Source organism: Nicotiana tomentosiformis, chromosome 8 (assembly GCF_000390325.3).
Source record: "Nicotiana tomentosiformis chromosome 8, ASM39032v3, whole genome shotgun sequence".
Classification (NCBI taxonomy): Eukaryota; Viridiplantae; Streptophyta; class Magnoliopsida; order Solanales; family Solanaceae; genus Nicotiana; species Nicotiana tomentosiformis.
The window spans coordinates 141,403,991-141,422,511 of NC_090819.1; positions in this window are offsets into that span (position 1 = coordinate 141,403,991).

The window sequence follows — 18,521 nt, forward strand, 5'->3', positions numbered from 1 at the left end:
GTCAAAGGGAGCTATGATATGTATCATAATAATTTACCATCTAACTCTATCGATTCTTTTGCTATGCTTGGAGATTCTTTCGTAAAAGCACACGCTGGAGCCATAAAGGTTGAAACCAGGAAGTCAGACCTTTTCAAGGTAAGACAAAAGGATAACGAGATGCTAAGAGAATTCGTATCTATTTTCCAAATGGAACAAATGGACCTACCACCAGTCATAGACGATTAGGAAGTTCAAGCTTTCACTCAAAGTCTGAACGAACGAAGATCAATAGCTTCACAACGGTTGAAGCAGAACCCGATCGAGTACCAACTGTTACCTGGACGGATGTTCACAATTGATATCAATCGAAGATTAGAGTCGAAGACGACCAGTTGGGTTCTGGGTCCGTTATTAAAAGGGACATCAACAGAGAGCAAATGCCGATCAGGGCCCGATACCGACAGTATAGTAGAGATTATAGGGGTAACAAACCAAGACGTAACCTCGTACAAAGCAATAAAAGAAGTGATCAAGGCTAAGGGTCTCGGGAGCTGATGAACAAGAATGGGTTCGACATGCATACTGGACCTAAGGAAGCACCGCGGTTATTGGAATATAACTTCAACATCGATGCATCTGACACCGTGTTGGCTATCAGATACATCAAAGATACTAAATGGCCCCGACCTTTGCTGACCGATCCAACCTAGAAGAATCCCAATGAAATGTGCGAATATCATGGCACTCATGGCCACATAACGGAAGATTACAGGCAATTGAGAGAGGAGGTAACCTGGTTATTCAATAAAGGGCACCTTCGAGAATTTTTAAGTGACCGGGCCAAAAACCATTTCAAAAACAGAGATTTCAGAAGACAAAATGAACAAGAAGAGCCACAACATATCATCCGCATGATCATCAGTGGAATCGACATCCCCCAGGGATCGGTGCTTAAACGCACTAAGATGTCGATTGAAAGAGAGAAGCGATCCCGGTATCAGGATTAAACACCTAAATAAACCTTGTCCTTTAGTGATGAAGACGCAAAAGGAATCATGCAACCCCATAACGACGCACTAGTAATATCTGTACTTATGAATACAACTCAAGTTAAGCATGTGTTAATTGATCCAGGTAGTTCGACCAACATTATTAGAGCGAAGGTCGTAGAGCAGCTCGGTCTACAAGACCGGGTCATACCCGCAACCCTGGTTCTCAACGGATTCAATATGGCATGTAAAACTACTAATGGCGAGATAATCCTTCCAATAAACATGGCCAGGACCGTCCAGGAAACAAAGTTCCACGTGATTGAAGGCGACATGAGGTATAACACTCTTTTTGGAAGGCCGTGGATCCATAATATGAGAGATGTACCCTCGACCCTCCACTAGGTTCTGAAATTCCCAATATCGGAGGGAGTCAAAATGATTAACGGGGAACAACCAGCCGTAAAAGAAATGTTTGCCATTGATGAGGTAATTCTGATATCTTCACTATCATCGACAAATGGATCAGATTCTGTAACGACCCGACCGGTTATTTTGAGAATTTAAGTCCTGTTTAGTGGTATAAGGCCCTGAGCAGCTTCGTATTATGTGTATTGACTTGCGTGCGTGATTGAATTTAGTTACCGGATGATTCAAAGTGATTTGGGATACTTAGTCCCTAAAACGGAAGCTTAAGTCTTAGGATTTTGACCGTAGTTGAAACAATGTGAAGACGACTCCGGAATGGAGTTTTGTCGGTCTCATTAGCTCCGTTGGGTGATTTTGGACTTAGGCGCATGTCCGGACAATGAATTTGAGATCCCTACCTTATTTAGGTTTGAAATGGCAAAAGTCGAACTTTTGGAGATTTGGACCGGTAGTGAAAATTTTGATATCGGGGTCGGATTCTGATTTCGGAAGTTGGACTAGGTCGGTAATATTGAATATGACTTGTGTGAAAATTTGAGTTCATTCGGACGTGGTTTGATAGGTTTCGGCATCGGTTGTAGAAATTTGAAGTTTCAAGTTCTTTAAGTTTGAATTGGAGGGTGATTCGTGATTTTAGCATTATTTGATGTGATTTGAGGGATCAACTAAGTTTGTATGGTGTTTTAGGATTGGTTGGTATATTTGGTTGAGGTCCCGGGGGCCTCAGGTGAGTTTCGGGTGCTTAACGGATCAAAAGTTGGAGTTGTGTTACTGCTGAAGTCTTTAGGCATATGGTATTTTCGCACCTACGGTGAAGAGACCGCAAGTGCGGGATAGTGCGTGCGGAGAGCAAAGCGCAGAAGCGAAAAAGTGGAGGAGTGCGATGGGTCGCAGGTGCGAGGTAAATTCCGCATATGCGATGCCCGCAGATGCGATGGAGCAATCGCAGGAGCGGTGAAGGACCGCAGAAGCGGACATGGGGTCCGCAAGTGCGCACACTCAGGTGCGACACTTAGATCGTAGAAGCGGACGCTGAGTTTTGAGGGGAATACACACCTGCGATGGAAATTCCGCAGGTGCGGTGACGCATGTGCGAAAGCAGGTCCGCAGATGCGGTTTAACTGGCAGAAAAGGGGCCAAATCGAGGGTTTGATTCATTTCTTCATTTTTGGACTTGGGTGCTCGGGAATTGGCGATTGTTTGAGGGATTTTCAGAGAGCTTTGGGTTAACGATTTCGAACTTATTTTTGGTTATATTTCATTAATCTATAGTTGTTTTTTTCATTAAATTTCGGGTTTGGATTGAAAATTTAGGAAAAATGGGAAGAGCTTCAACTAAGATTTCTGAATTTTGATTGGGATTTAGACATCAGATTTGGATAATTTTGGTACGAGTGAACTCGTGCGTAAATGGGTATTCGTATTTTGTGACTTTTACCCGATTCCAAGATGTGGGCCCGAGTCGACTTTTTGGGACGAATTTCGGAATTTTTATTAAAATCTTGATTTCATTAATTAGATTAGCTTATTATACTTGTATTCATGATATGTAATTGTTTTGGCTAGATTTGAGTCATTCAGAGTCGGATATTCGTGGGAAAGGCATTATGATCGATTGATTGAGCTTGGTGCGAGGTAAGTATCTTGCCTAACCTTGTGTGGGAGATTTTTCTCTTAGGATTTGAGTCTTCTATGTTGATTGTAGTCCATGTACGCGAGGTGACGAGTGGGTGCTCAGACTTATTTGTGAAAAGTTGGCCTTTTAGGATTCTTAGGTCCTTATATTCACCGAGTATGAAGTTGTTCTTGACATGATTTAAGTTCCTATTTACTAGTTTCACCTCTACATGCTTTAATTAGAATTAATTGCTTCAGGATTCACTCTTATTGCCTATTTGACTTAACTGAAGATTTTACCCCATCTATTGTCATGCTATTGTTTCATAACTACTTATCTCTATTTGGAATTATTATTATTATCTCATCCTATAATTGTTCAATTTTAATTGAGGTTATGATTATTTTTCCGCTGCTTATCTTTAATTGAATTGTTGAATATCCTTCGAAATTTCCTCAACCTTAAAAGAAGTTTAGATATCCTATATCTTAGTCGACTTGTATTATTTGGAATTATTTGACTCATGTTAGCTTCCCTGTTGTTGAAACATATATTGTGGGATAGTTGCTACACATTAGTTTTCCCTTATTGAGCTGTTCTCTTTACACCTAGCATTCTTTTACTGTGGCTATTCCTTGTGAATTGGTTCCACCGTTTCTTGTGATTTAAAAGTTCTTGAGTTGATTTACTTGTCGTACTTTGTATTATTACCATTGTTGTTGTTTTACTTGTTATGGAGATGCACGAGGTTTCTGCCGTGCGGTTCTTATTATTGTGATGCCCGAGGTTTGTGCCGTGCGGTTGTTGTTATGGGGTTGCATGAGGTTTCTGTCGTGCTATTATTACTATTGATATTTGCACATGCGGCATGACAAGGCAGGATATATATATGTGGGTTACGCATGTGGCGAGACAAGGTGGGAACATTGTTATGCACGTGTGGTGAGACAAGGCAGGCACTTACTTTATTATTGCACACGTGGCGAGACAAGGTAGGTTGTGCCAAGGATTGATTTTGATGAATTGTGATGGCCTGGGGGCATTCTTGTTGTTGATGTCAGTGCAGTTATGAAGTGTAATGAGGGCACATGATGCCAAGTGCTAGGGTTTAGGTATTGAGACCCGTGAGTTGTGATTTGTCCGAGGTTCGGTACCTCGTGGAGTTTGATGACTAAAACCTGATGTAAAAGCGGTTATAGTTGCTGAGTTAATACTTGTCCTTACTGTATTTGTGGTTACGAATGTAGGTTGTGTTCCATTTACTTTTCTGAGTCATTATTTTATGGTATTCCGCTGATATTTGTTGTTTCCTTTCTTATTGCCATTACTGATTTGCGAGCCATATTGCATAGTCTTTATGTAGATATCATATTTTTGTTGTTCATATACTTATACGTGTTTAGTTTATTAGACCAGTGGGTGTCTTGACTGTTCCTCGTCACTATTCCATCGAGGTTAGTCTTGATACTTACTAAGCATCGATGTGGTGTGCTCAAGGTAAACATGTGGGTCGTTACTGTGGAGATCAAGGTAAACCAGTTTCTGCATTCGCAGGCATCAGAGTCACCTTCAAGTTTTTGTTTGGCACTGTTTATTCTTAATTCTGAATAGTTGTATTTAGAAGTTTTCTAGCAAACACTATGTAGAGCTTATGGCTTGTACTACTGGTTTTAGAAATTTTAAATTTATTTTGGAGGTTTCCATGTCAAAGATTGTTAGATGTTATTTAATTATTGTTGTTATTTAGCTAGTTCCTAAGACTAGGTTCTATCACGATACCCAACATAGGAAAAATTGGGTCATGACAGATTTGAAAGAGGAACATTATACCAAATAGCAATCACAAACGTCAACCTCGACCCAACTAAAGAATCAGAAGACTAACGAAGATGATGACTATGGGATCCCTCGATCCTTTATGGTCCCCGATGATAATGACGCTACCCAGTCAACGGTTGAAGAACTGGATCAAATAATGATGGTCGTACATCTGCCCGATAGAAAGGTATACCTGGGCATGGGGTTAGATCTCGAGATCAGGAAAAAGCTTATTCAATTTATTATAGCTAACATGAACTGTTTCGCTTTGTCCCATCTCGACATAACAGGGATCCCACCGGAGATGGCCACTCATAGACTGAGCTTGGATCCAAAATTCCGTTTGATAAAGCAAAAAAGAAGGCCCCGGTCCTAGGCCAAACATGCCTTCATCAAGGACGAGGTAACCAAACTTTTTAAAATTTGATCCATTCGAGAAGCTAAATACCCTGAATGGCTAGAAAATGTGGTGGTGGTCTAAGAAAGGAAACAAACTTAGGATGTGTATAGATTATAAAGATTTGAACATAGCATGCCCCAAGGATTCTTTTCCTTTGCCTAGCATCGATCGTGTGATCGATGCTACGGCCGGCCACGAGACTCTCAGTTTTCTTGATGCCTACTCTGAGTACAACCAGATACAAATGAACCCGGAGGATCAAGAAAAGACCTCGTTTGTCACTAAGTACGGTACCTATTGTTATAACATAATGCCATTCGGTCTAAAAAATACTGGTGCAACTTATCAACGCCTAGTAAATCAAATGTTCGAAAAACAAATAGGAAAATCAATGGAAGTGTATATTGATGACATGTTAGTTAAGTCTCTGTGAGCAGAGGACCATTTAAAGCATTTGTAGGAAACTTTCGAGTTCAAGAAATCATTCTCACTCGACTGAAAAGCCTAAGGGCTACTTTAATTCGAGTTCGAGCAAACACTCACTCGACCATAAAAGCCTAAGGGCTACCCTAACTCGAGTTCGAGCAACCATTCTCACTCAGAGACTATCTATCGAACTCAAGGGCTGCCATTAATTCGAGTTCGAGAAATCATTCTCACTCGACTAAGGGCTACACAAATTCAAGTTCGAACAAATCATTTCACTTAAACCCTATTTAAAAAAGGCTATCTTAATTCAAATTCGAACACCCACGGGGACCACCTATAAGGAATGATTGAGTTCGAACACTCACTCGGACTTTCAAATAATTATCTCATGCTGAGGCACCTTTTGGCCTTTGTATAAATTAGGCAAAAGATTCGGAAGCCATAAAAAGAAAGACTAAGCTTTTATATACCAAAATTATTTACAAGGGCACCATGGCCGATCAAGATTTTCTACAAAAGACCAAAACGGTCTTAAAAGGAAGAAGAAAAATACTAAAAGGGCTTAGTCCTCTCCATGAGCAGCATCGTTCACCCTAGAGGCCTCCGCTATCAGAACCACTCAGACTCCCGGTATCATCATCATCGGGAAAGGCCAACACTCTGGCTTCGGCTTCAGGCTCTATTGCATTCTCGATCTCGACTGAAAGATCGAAGCCACGAGCATGGATCTCCTCTAGAGTCTTCCTCCGAGATTGGCATTTAGCATGCTCGGCAACCCAATTTGATCGAGCTTGAGTAGCCTCGGTAACCTCCTTTTCTCGAAATTGAGCAGCTTCATCATCGGATTGATAAACAGCCACCATTGCATCAGCATTAGCCATGGCTATTTCGGCCCCCGATTTGGCCGCGGCCAGTTTCGAGGCCAATCTTTCTCGATCAGAAGTCACTGAGTCCAACCGAGACTGAAACTCCTCGATATTCTTGGCTTGCACCAAGGCTCGCTCTTTTGATCTCCGAAGTTGTTCCTCGACCGAGGCTAGTTGAGCCCGGGCGGTCTCCTTTTCAGCGGCAAAGAGATCCATGCTCTTTTTCCATTTTTCGGCCCCACTTTCACTGCTTCTACCTCAGCACGAAGTTGCCCAATCACATCAAGATTTTGCTAAACCTGTTAGTATACAAAAGAGAAAGATACAACAACAACAATAACAACAACGACCCAGTAAAATTCCACTAGTGGGGTCTAGGGAGGGTAGTATGTATGCAAACCTTACCTCTACCCCGAGGGAGTAGAGAGGCTGTTTCCGAAATACCCTCGACTTAAGAAGACGAAAAGAGATAATATCAGTATCACCAATAGAAACCATAAGAAATATAACATCATATAAATGAGAAAGTAGATGCAAAGCAAACGTGATGGAGAGTATATAGACGCGACACTATTGAAAACAAAAGAGTAGTAAGACACAACATTTCCACTAGCTAACATTGGCAAAACCCCTACCATACTAGTCTCACAAAGGTACGAAGTAAGGTAGACTCAACTATCTCCTAACCTACAACCCTAATACTCGACCTCCACACTTTCCTATCAAGAGTCATGTCCTCGGAAATCTGAAGCCTCGCCATGTCCTGCCTGATCACCTCTCCCCAATACTTCTTAGGTCGTCCTCTACCTCTTCTCGTGCCCTCCAAATCCAGTCGCTCACACCTCCTTACAGGAGCATCTGGGCTTCTCCTTTGTACGTGTCCGAACCATCTGAGCCTCGCTTCCCGCATCTTGTCATCAATGGGAGCCACGCCCACCTTCTCCCGAATATCTTCATTCATAATCTTATCCATCCTAGTGTGCCCGCACATCCCCCTCAACATCCTTATTTCTGCTACTTTCATCTTCTGAATATGTGAGTTCTTAACAGTCCAACACTCAACCCTATATATCATGGCCGGTCTAACCACCGCTTTGTAAAACTTACCTTTGAGTATCAGTGGCACTCTCTTATCACACACGACTCCAGATGCTAACCTCCACTCCATCCACCCTACACCAATACGGTGTGTGACATACTCGTCGATCTCTCCTCCCCTATGAATAACCGACCCAAGGTACTTGAAATTACCACTACTTGGTATGGCCTGTGATTCAAGCCTCACTTCCACGCCCACTTCCCTCGGCTCAGTGCTGAACTTCACTCCAGATATTCCGTCTTCGTCCTGCTCAGCTTGAAACCCTTAGACTCAAGGGCTTGTCTCCACACCTCTAACCTCTCGTTAACACTGGTTCGTGACTCATCAATCAGAACTATGCCATCACCGAATAACATACACCATGGCTCCTCCCCTTGAATATTGTGTGTTAACACGTCCATCACCAGGGAAAATAAGAACGGGCTGAGCGTAGAACCTTGGTGTAACCCCATAACAACTGGAAACTGCTCAGAGTTACCTCCTACAGTCCTAACTTGAGTCTTATCCCCATTATACATGTCCTTAATTGCCCAAATGTAGGCGGTCGACACGTCTTTTGCCTCTAAGCAGATCCAGAGAACTTCTCTAGGAACCTTGTCGTACGCTTTCTCTAAGTCAATAAACACCATGTGCAGATCCTTTTTCCTCTCCCTGTACCATTCCACTAACCTCCTAATAAGGTGTATAGCTTCGGTAGTAGAACGACCCGACATGAACCCAAACTGGTTTTCGGATATAGACACCGTCCTCCTCACTCTCGCTTCAACCACCCTCTCCCATAGTTTCATGGTATGACTCAGTAATTTGATACCCCTATAATTGTTACAACTATGGATATCACCTTTTTTCTTATACAACGGAACCACCGTACTCCACCTCCACTCTTCTGGCATTCTCTTCGTCCTAAAAATAACATTAAACAGCCAGCCAGCCAGCCACTCCAAGCCAGCTCAGCCCACACACTTCCGAAAATCATTAAGAATTTCGTCTGGCCCGGTCGCTCTGACCCTATTCATCTTACACATAACTCCCACGACCTCCTCAACCTCGATGCGCCTACAGTCCCCAAAGTAACGTTGTTATTGACTCTCGGGATGCTCCAGTTCACCTAACACAATATCCCGATCCCTTTTTTCATTCAAAAGTTCATGAAAGTAAGTCTTCCATCTTCTCTTAATCTATGCATATTCCATCAATACTCTACCATTGTCATCCTTGATGCATCTCACTTGGTCCAAATCCCGGGCCTTCCTCTCTCTCGTCTTTGCCAGCCGGAATAACTTCTTCTCTCCACTTTCCCCCCCAGTTCCTTGTACATACAGTCATAGGCTGCAGTCTTAGCCTCTGTGACCGCCAGCTTAGCTTCCTTCCTAACTACCTTATACCACTCCATGGACGCTCTCCTCTCCTCCTGACTTGTGCTCCTTACTAATTTTAGGTATGCTGCCTTCTTCGCTTCCACTTTATCTTGGACCACTTCATTCCACCACCAGTCTCCTTTGTGCCTACTAGAAGTATGGAAATTGATAAAGGGAAAGAAAGCTTACCTGATTCAGGGCCTGCTGAGCTTTATCGAAAATACGAGGAATCCCCGCTTTTCCCTAGCTCTTCTTCAAAGCCTCTGAATCGCTCGGACCGACAACATCTTCTATCCCAACAAAATGACCATGCAAAAGATCTTCCTCTCCATGGACCCCCTCCCCATGATAAACCTCCATGGCTTGAGCGTCATGTATCATAGACTGGGAAAATGAAGGAAAAGAAGGGGAATCACCGATTTCTATTGCCCCGATCATGTCTTTCGAGGCACCGCCTCCATCTCGGGTAACCTCAAGCTCGGTCCCCGTATCTTTGTTAATCGTCTCTTCGACGAGTTCTTTGCCCCGAAGTATAACGTCCTCGGTTCCTCTTTGCTTTGGAACTTGGGTTAAAGTATTCTCTTCGACCTTGTCGGAACTAGGAGAAACAGAATCGGTCCCCACCGATCACGAAGTTTTACCAATATCGGTGCCAGCCCATGCACGTGCTACCAGCCTAGAGTTGCCATCTTCTTCTTCTTCTTCTTCTTCTTCTTCTTCATCATCCCTCAGACGCAGGACCAACTCCATAGTCAGTGGGATTTTAGTTCCCTTAGGCTTACTGACTGCTCTCTTCTTAGGTTTTTTACCATCGGGGTCCAAAGTCCTTTTTCTCTTATTTTCCTTCAATGGCTTCGAGACAGGTGGTAAAACGTCTTCACCAGCGGTTGGGGGCCTCATGACTGCATCTTTTCCAAGACTTGCGAAGGAAGAAGAAGATAAGTAAAACTCATGCTTCGAGTAAATATGTCACCTCGAATGACAAATGAATCAGTAAACCAAGATTAAACTTACCATGAGTACGAGCTTTCCATCGACCCTTCGAAAAATCGCGCCATGAGCGCTCGTCAAATGTTGATGTCGAGACCAGGTTTTTGACCCAATTCTCGAGGTGAGGAGCCACACCCGGCATCCAAGCAATGTCTACATCGAGAAAGACACTAATAAGAAAGGGTGAAGAAGTAAGACAAACAAAAATTTAAAACGGGATCGTACTTACGTTTCATATTCTATTTCTCAAGAAATGGCATGCTCTCTACCAGGATCAGGTCCAAAGTCCCCATTCGAACAAACCAGCACATCCAGTCCCGATCATTATCTTCATCTATGCTCGACGTGAACACCTTGGTGGCATGAAGTTGAAGATTTATCAGTCCGCCTCGGTAAAGTCGAGGACTATGCAATCTTATAAGGTGATCGAGGGTGAAGGGGAGCCCATCGATTTTACTCACAAAGAAACGAATTAAGATCACGATCCTCCAGAAAGAAGGATGTATTTGGCCGAGAGTCACCTGATATTTCTTGCAAAACTCAATGATGACTGGATCGAGGGGACCCATCATGAAAGGATAAGTATAAACACTCAGGTACCGTTTCACGTGAGTAGTGAATGATTTCTCCGGTGTCGGTATCACGACCTCTTTGTTTACCCAATTACTATCTTTCTTCACCACATCAAGAAAACTTGCTGGTATCGAGCATATGTATCTCGATACCAGCTCGCATCGACCAACAACCAAAGAGGATTTATCAACTTTAAAATCAGAATCAATAACATACCCCGGGAACGAGTTCTTCAAGGCATGGTTCGACCACCAGTTTCTCACCGGCCGACCGAGATGGGGATGCAGCCTCTTTTTGAGGAACGTTTTTAGATATCTTGGTCATCTAAATTTTTAAAGAGAAAAGAAGACGGAAAATTGAAATATTTTGGTGGTTGGTGAAGAACAAGCAAAGAAATTTTCAGAACTTGAAAATAGGTAATTTTGCAGAAGGCGATGAGCTGTAAAAGTTTAGAATGAGAAGAGTAGAAAGTAAAAGTTTGAGATGATGAAAGAAGGAAGCTATTTATAGGTTGCACAGTGACGGTTCAAAACAGGCAATGGCCGACATCGACTAACACACATTTAATGCCTTGGTAACTGAACCGACGGGATATTTATCACGTATATCATGGTCGGCCCCGATGCGGACGTCAGTGTATATCTAGTCATATCATTGGAATGTCATATCGTTTCTCGCCATATTATTTCCGATAAACGAGGGGACTATCTGTATACGGTCAAATTCGAGTTTGCCCTCTGTGTAAATTGGTCGAGATTGGAACATGATAAACCGATGGTCGTCATTGTAACATCGGGATAAGAAGCAAAGCCAGGTTATCGAGCTCAAGGTTCAGGGACCCATCAATATCGAGCTCGAATCAATATCGAGTTGTGATATGAATAAGTGTTATCGAGCTCAAAATCTAGGGCTCAAGAGCCAGAGACAGATCAGTACCGAGCCCAGTCAATATCGAGCTCGAATCAATATCGATCCTGAGATCCAGAGATCGACCGATACCAGGACCGACCAAGATCGAGCTTAGAGACAAAGAGCCATTGCATCCGCACTTAGGGAGAGAATCTCAGCGGGAATTAAGAAAAAACTAATTAATTAATCTATCATGGGATCTCCAATATGTAGTTTTAATAATATCCAAAGTAGGTTCTTCCACTATATAAAGAAGTGACTATTATTTGTGTAAGCATGAAACATTAACACACAAAGAAGAAACATTGATACATTCGCAAGATTATTACATTGATATAGTTGAGATTATCCTTTTTTGAGCTGGGACATTGATTCATCTTGCTTGTTTATAAATCATTCTTTATTCAATTTGGTTTGTATTTCATTCCTTTATACGGTAAATATTCGATATATTTCTACTTACTTTACCGATTTGTACCAAGTTATACCACGTATCCTTAGAACTACGTATAAATTCAACTCTATTTGTTTTTTGGGTAAGCAACATATTATATACTTTTTTGGCTACCAGATATAAATAGTTTCTGGTGCGGGCTAAAAGTGATAATACTCCGATATACCTGTTGGACTCTGTGCGAACTGACCCAAGTGCCGCATGCTGCCCAAAAATTCAGAAATAGCCACTTTTCAGCTCTAGCTCATGTAATTGAAAGGTACCAACTACAATGGATTTTAAATTCCATATGTGAAACTCCAAGACATTATTATGGAGGACATTATTATGGAGTTTCACCTTTAAAAATTGAAATTTTATAATAGTGGATGTATTTTAATTACAGGACTAAAAAGTAGCTAACCTACAATATTATTACCTCCAACTTGTGTTCCTTTTCAAGTGCTTATTGGTGCAATTCTAACCAGGTACTTGTAGGTTAAAGGAATATCAAAATTTTAAAATAAGAACTTATTTACTTTCATTAGAGCGGATTTAACTTAATTATAATTTGATACACGTTTTGCAATTATATATAAATTAATATTAAATGAGTATCCATATATTGTAACCTTTTAATGAGGTGACTGAATTCATACACTTCGACCAATTGCCCATTAACCTCTCTCTTCTCTCTCTATCACTCACTCTCTCTCTCTTCGTGCGCGCGCATTCTTTCCTCTGCCTCTTTTTTCTTTATTCGATCTTCTTTATCTCTTCTCTTTTTCTCATCTCTTTTCTCTCTCTTTTTCAAGGGAATTCAACAATGGATTCCGCATCGCTGCTTATTACCAACAAACCAGCTACTATCAGCGAGCCATTAACATACATTAAAAAGCTTCAGAAGTTTTGAATTTAAATCCGGGAGTTTTTTTAAAATTATTATTTGTTTGGATCGAATTTTTTTAAAATTACTATTTGTTTGGATCGGGTGTTGTTGCAAATGATTGATAATATCCTTTGGAATTTATATCTCAATTTTAAGAGTGTTTGGTGAAGGTTAGAGTTGATTTTGGCTCGACTTTCAGATTGAAACTCGAAGAGGAAGAAGAGCACATGGCATACAAAATACATACAAGCGGCATACAAAATACATTTGAAGATTGTATTTCCAAGATTGTATTAAAATTGTATGAAATTTGTATAAAATTTATATTTAAGTTGTATTCTGTTGTGGTTGTATTTTTTGTATGAATGTTGCATGAAAGTTGTAAATAAGTCGCATACTATATCAATCGTTGTATGAAATCAATATTTAAGTTATAAATACTTTCTTATATATATATATCAAAATTATATTAATGTTGTATTATATTGTATGACAGTTGTATTTCAGTTGTATTATGTTGTAGTTGTATTTCAGACACAAGATAGATCTTTCAAAGAATAAGGCATTTTTTGAATAAGCAAATTCATTTGGGATCCTTCAGATCCACTCTTCCTATTCAAAGATCAGCCCATTGGCTTTGGGTTTTCACATCGACAATTATTTGGGGGTTCTGAGCCGATCCAGGAAAGTTATGTCAATGGTGCTCATGGCATTAGAACGCTTTGGATGTTATGATTGCTTGCACCCAATTCATGTTTTTCATTTAACTTCATTATGCGGAGACCTTAAACTGCCTTTGTGAATTATAGTTGTGCTATAATTTGTTTAGATTTGGAGGTCTAAAGCCCAAATTTTGTTGAATCTTTCTCCAGACCAGCACATTTATGCTATACTACTAGAGATTCTGCTGTTGATTAACAGAGTAATATCGTGTGGCAAAATATTCTCTTTTTCTAGTGGCACTTGTATGTAAGTATTAGTTTTTTGTGATTATGCTAGGTTGCTTAGTGTATTTTTGATCGGTACCTAATCAAATAATAAATCAAGGTGGAATGAGGTATTGTTGCTTTTGGTTGGTAAGTTCCAATCGAAGTTACTCCCTCCGTTTTAAATTAGATGAGGTACTTTCCTTTTTAGTCTGTTCCAACATAAATGACATATTTCTAAATTTATACATAATTAAACCTTAAACACTTTATTTTACTCAATTTATCCTTAATGAAAAATATTTATAACCACACAAATGTCATGGCCCCACAAAGTTTTTACCCTTAAGTTTTTTAGATCACAAGTTTAAAAAATCTTCTTTATTTTCTTAAACTCCGCGCCGAGCTAAACTACCTCATCTAAATACTGAGGGAGTAGTTATTAGGCAAAATATAATGTATAGGAGGGAGGTGGCAGAAGATTAGGGAGAGAAAAGAGAAAAAAAGGAAAAGAGTCTTCACTGAATTATGGTTTGAGAGCCTTTAAGGGGGAATATATATACAAATTCTTAAAGAAAAATCAGTTAGCTCTGGTAAATAGAAAACTTTAATTAAAGCGGATAAATAAGTTTGTATTATAGTATTTATTACAGGGAAAAATCTCTTAAGGGGTTGTTACACAAATAGCCCGTCAGATTTAATATTTTATTTTTCTAACCGATATACATAGTTATGCATATATTATACATAAATTGTATATACATTATACATCCGCGGACTATTTATAGTTTAAGAAATTAGGTGAGCGGCTATTTGAGTTAATTATTCATCTCTTAAACCAAGCCTATCGACAAAACCTTTAATGGACTTATGCACGCAACGAATCTTAATCCTTGGGTCAGGACTTTGTTACTGGACCATCCATCGTACTGGGCCTAGAAATCTGTTATATAATTAGGGAAAAATTCAAACCATGTTTACCCTTATAGCACTAAACTTCCCTCGTAGTTTGGGATGTTACGTTTGTATTCCTTTTTTAGAATTTTTTTGTAACAAAACATTGTTATATTCCCAAAATGTCATTTTCTATTGCAATTATTGAAACTATTTTTTTTCCTAGAGAATACCACTAGGATCAGGATATGCTACATGTGCAGTATGAACCTTTGCAATTTAAAGATAATACAAAATTTATCTAACATGTATTGATTAGGGCACATTTTAAATTTAGCATCCATTATACAACTATAACAGCCGCAATCTCAACACTAATGAAAAACTATTAATATGTAAATTGAACATACCGTCAGAAAGATAAATTCAACTTTAAAATTGTTGATAAGTGAGGCTTGCTCAGTTGGTAAAAACACTTTCACCCATGACCGTTAGGTCCTGGGTTCGAGTCACGCTGGAAAGAAGTAAAAGAGAAGTCGAGAAGCAGTAGAAATAAAAGAGAAGTAAACAGAGAGTGCTAGTATACAAATTTAGATAGCAAAAGACCCTATTATTATTATTATTATTATTATTATAAAATAAAGACTATAAAAGAAATAAACAAATGCTTCTGTCATTTGACTTGAATTATCTTCTAAGCGAGGATCATATTAATGATAATTCGATTCATATAGCATACTTTCCAGCTGTTTTATTCCATCCTCCAAATGTTAGAAAAACTAACTCATATCCCCAATCTTCTTAGGAAAATATATCTTTGTGCATTGTGGTAGATAAATTAATCATATACCACACATCAAACAGGAAAGAAGTAAAAGAGAAGTCGAGAAGCAGTAGAAATAAAAGAGAAGAAGTAAACAGAGAGTGCTAGTATACAAATTTAGATAGCAAAAGACCCTATTATTATTATTATTATTATTATTATTATAAAATAAAGACTATAAAATAAATAAACAAATGCTTCTGTCATTTGACTTGAATTATCTTCTAAGCGAGGATCATATTAATGATAATTCGATTCATATAGCATACTTTTCAGCTGTTTTATTCCATCCTCCAAATGTTAGAAAAACTAACTCATATCCCCAATCTTTTTAGGAAAATATATCTTTGTGCATTGTGGTAGATAAATTAATCATATACCACACATCAAAAGTTATTAAATAGTAAAAATATTTGGTTTTTGATCCTAAACCAATTGTGAGGGGAGGACTTATCATATTTTGTTGGTCTGAAACCTACAAGTGCAGCTGTATGCAATTTAGAAATCTTAGACCAACACATGAGGCTTTATTCTCATAAGTAATAGTTTAGCCATTAATATGAGGTATTCAATGCTAAACTAGCTTGGATATAAACCAACATCATCAAGATAAACTATCTTGATTTCATAATCTGAAAATTATACTCTAAATTGATAAAGACAATTTCAAATGCCAAACTGCAGGTTGACAATAAACATACATGTAACCATCTTATATATGCATCTATAAGTTGTTCACATGATAGGTGAATGGGCCCATATTCACCTTTTATATATTCCAGAATTCGGAGATTTTAGTCCCAACTTTAGCTGGTATAATCAAGTTATTATGAGAACAAGCAACACAAGAGAATTCTTGAAGAATCTTCTAGTTCTTTAGTATATGCTTATTTGAATTCTCAAATAGCTCATTTAAAAATAGAAAATGAAAACTTTAAGTTTATCATGGCATGTGCTATTTTTAAGTAAATTTCTGGTTTATTATGGTATAAACTTTTGCATCAGTAAACTTCTGATTTACTGTGGCTACTTTTGTAACAGTAAATTTCTGATTTACTGTGACTGCTTTTGCATTAGTAAACTTATGGTATATTGTGATACATGATGTAGTACAAATTTGAAGAATAAGGCAGGTATCTTCTCACATACATATTTACCCCATATGATTGTTGAAACATGAAGATTTTCAATCTTTCAATCATTTGTAGTCTCAGTATGATAGTCATGTGTATTAGTAAACTTCGGTTTATCATAGCATATGTTTTGACCACAATAATGACAAATAAGCTCTTCGGGAGCCTTCCATTTATTGTCCACAATAAAATATTATTCAGACACTGCTTGTGTCATGTGTCTTCTAGACAAACAGTTAGCTTTCAGGAGCTTTGTTGTACTACCAAATATTGCTCAGACACTTCTGGTATCATGAGAGAAAATCATAATCAAATGAACAATATAAAGTTAATTCTAAATTTATAAATGACGAAAATTAAGAATTTTAATATTTTTACCACTAACTTTGTGACAAATATCTCCTTCAAGGAGAAATATCATTAACATCTGAATATTTTTTATCAATACGGCAACCACATAGTCATTGCATCTTTTAAGGAAAGATACACGAGTTGTTATTTCCTTCGGGGAACTCAATAATTAACCATAATATATTAATGTAGTTATAGTAAAAAGCATTCTACAAGAATGCTTTCGCCCTAGAATGATACTTAATAAAATTATCCAAGATATTTTTTTTGTACAACAAGTACGTGTGACAATGATCTTTATGCTACAAAAATAATATTTATATCCTCTATTAAACTAGCTCTTCCGGAGGTGAGTTGTGGTATTTCTTCATTCACTCCAGGGAATGAAAATGTGCTTCGAAAATAACTTTGAATAGCTCATTATTTTATTTACGCATAGAAAGACACAATTTCATAATATTTTCCTGCTTCGGGAGAAAATTTCAATTGTGTTACTTCTTCATGAGCAAATTAAAATACAGAAAATTGAGTATATATTCTCTCAATCATATTACCTCTTCTGGAGGTGAATCGTAATATATTTACATCAATAGCGTGCTCATATTTACGGCTTTATTAATATTGTCACATTCACTTTAAGGAATAGATTAATATTTATCAAAAAATCTCATCCTTTAGGAAATCGAGCATAATTATCTGAACGCGCATTAATCACATCAAATTGTGATGTTTCAACCTCTTTTAAAATATTTACTACTTCAGGAGCAAATCGAGGCGTGCATGTAATATAAAGAATATTTCTCTAGTTTATCTTTAATTGCAACCATAGAAAGCCTAAATTATCACTTTTGGTGGTTAACAAAATTTAGTTACAATGAGATATACGAAATATAACAACTTCTGGTGGTTGTATATTTCTTGCAAACTCTGCTGGAGTTTAAGTAGATCTAACAATGTTATCCACTTTGTAATCCTTTATTAAGATAATAAGGATCAAAACAAATACCAAAATAGGTACTATATATGTAACATATAACCAAGCAAGCGATGATAAAGATATTAAAATATAAGCAAAAGGCTCAAATTAAATTACGCAAATTTGGCCACTCCATATGTAAGTGATATCTACATCACTACTGCCAAGAAGAAAAACTCACCACCTCAAGGATATAATCTGCCTTATGATGCTTAGAATGAACAAGATCTGACCACGGACATAAGAGTGTCGTCTTACATCGGAGATGAACACTCAAGGATATAATATGCCTTATGATGCTCAGAATGAACAAGATCTGACCACGGACATAAGAGTGTCGCCTTACATCGGAGATGAACACTGAAATAAAAATTAAATTCGAAGTAAATGCTCAAAATGGCGGAGTCTCGTGCTGATAACGTGTTATAAAATAAAGACTATAAAAGAAATAAACTGAAGACAAGTATAAAGGGAGATTGATATTTTATTCAACTTTCAAATTTATGTTCATAATGAACTGAAAACTCATCTATTTATAGAAGAAAGGAAGCAGTTGCGAGGCTTTTCAGGAAGCATCTGCAAGGCTTTTCTTTAGCTGCTTGTAAGCTATCTGCATGAGCTACTTGCAACCTGCCT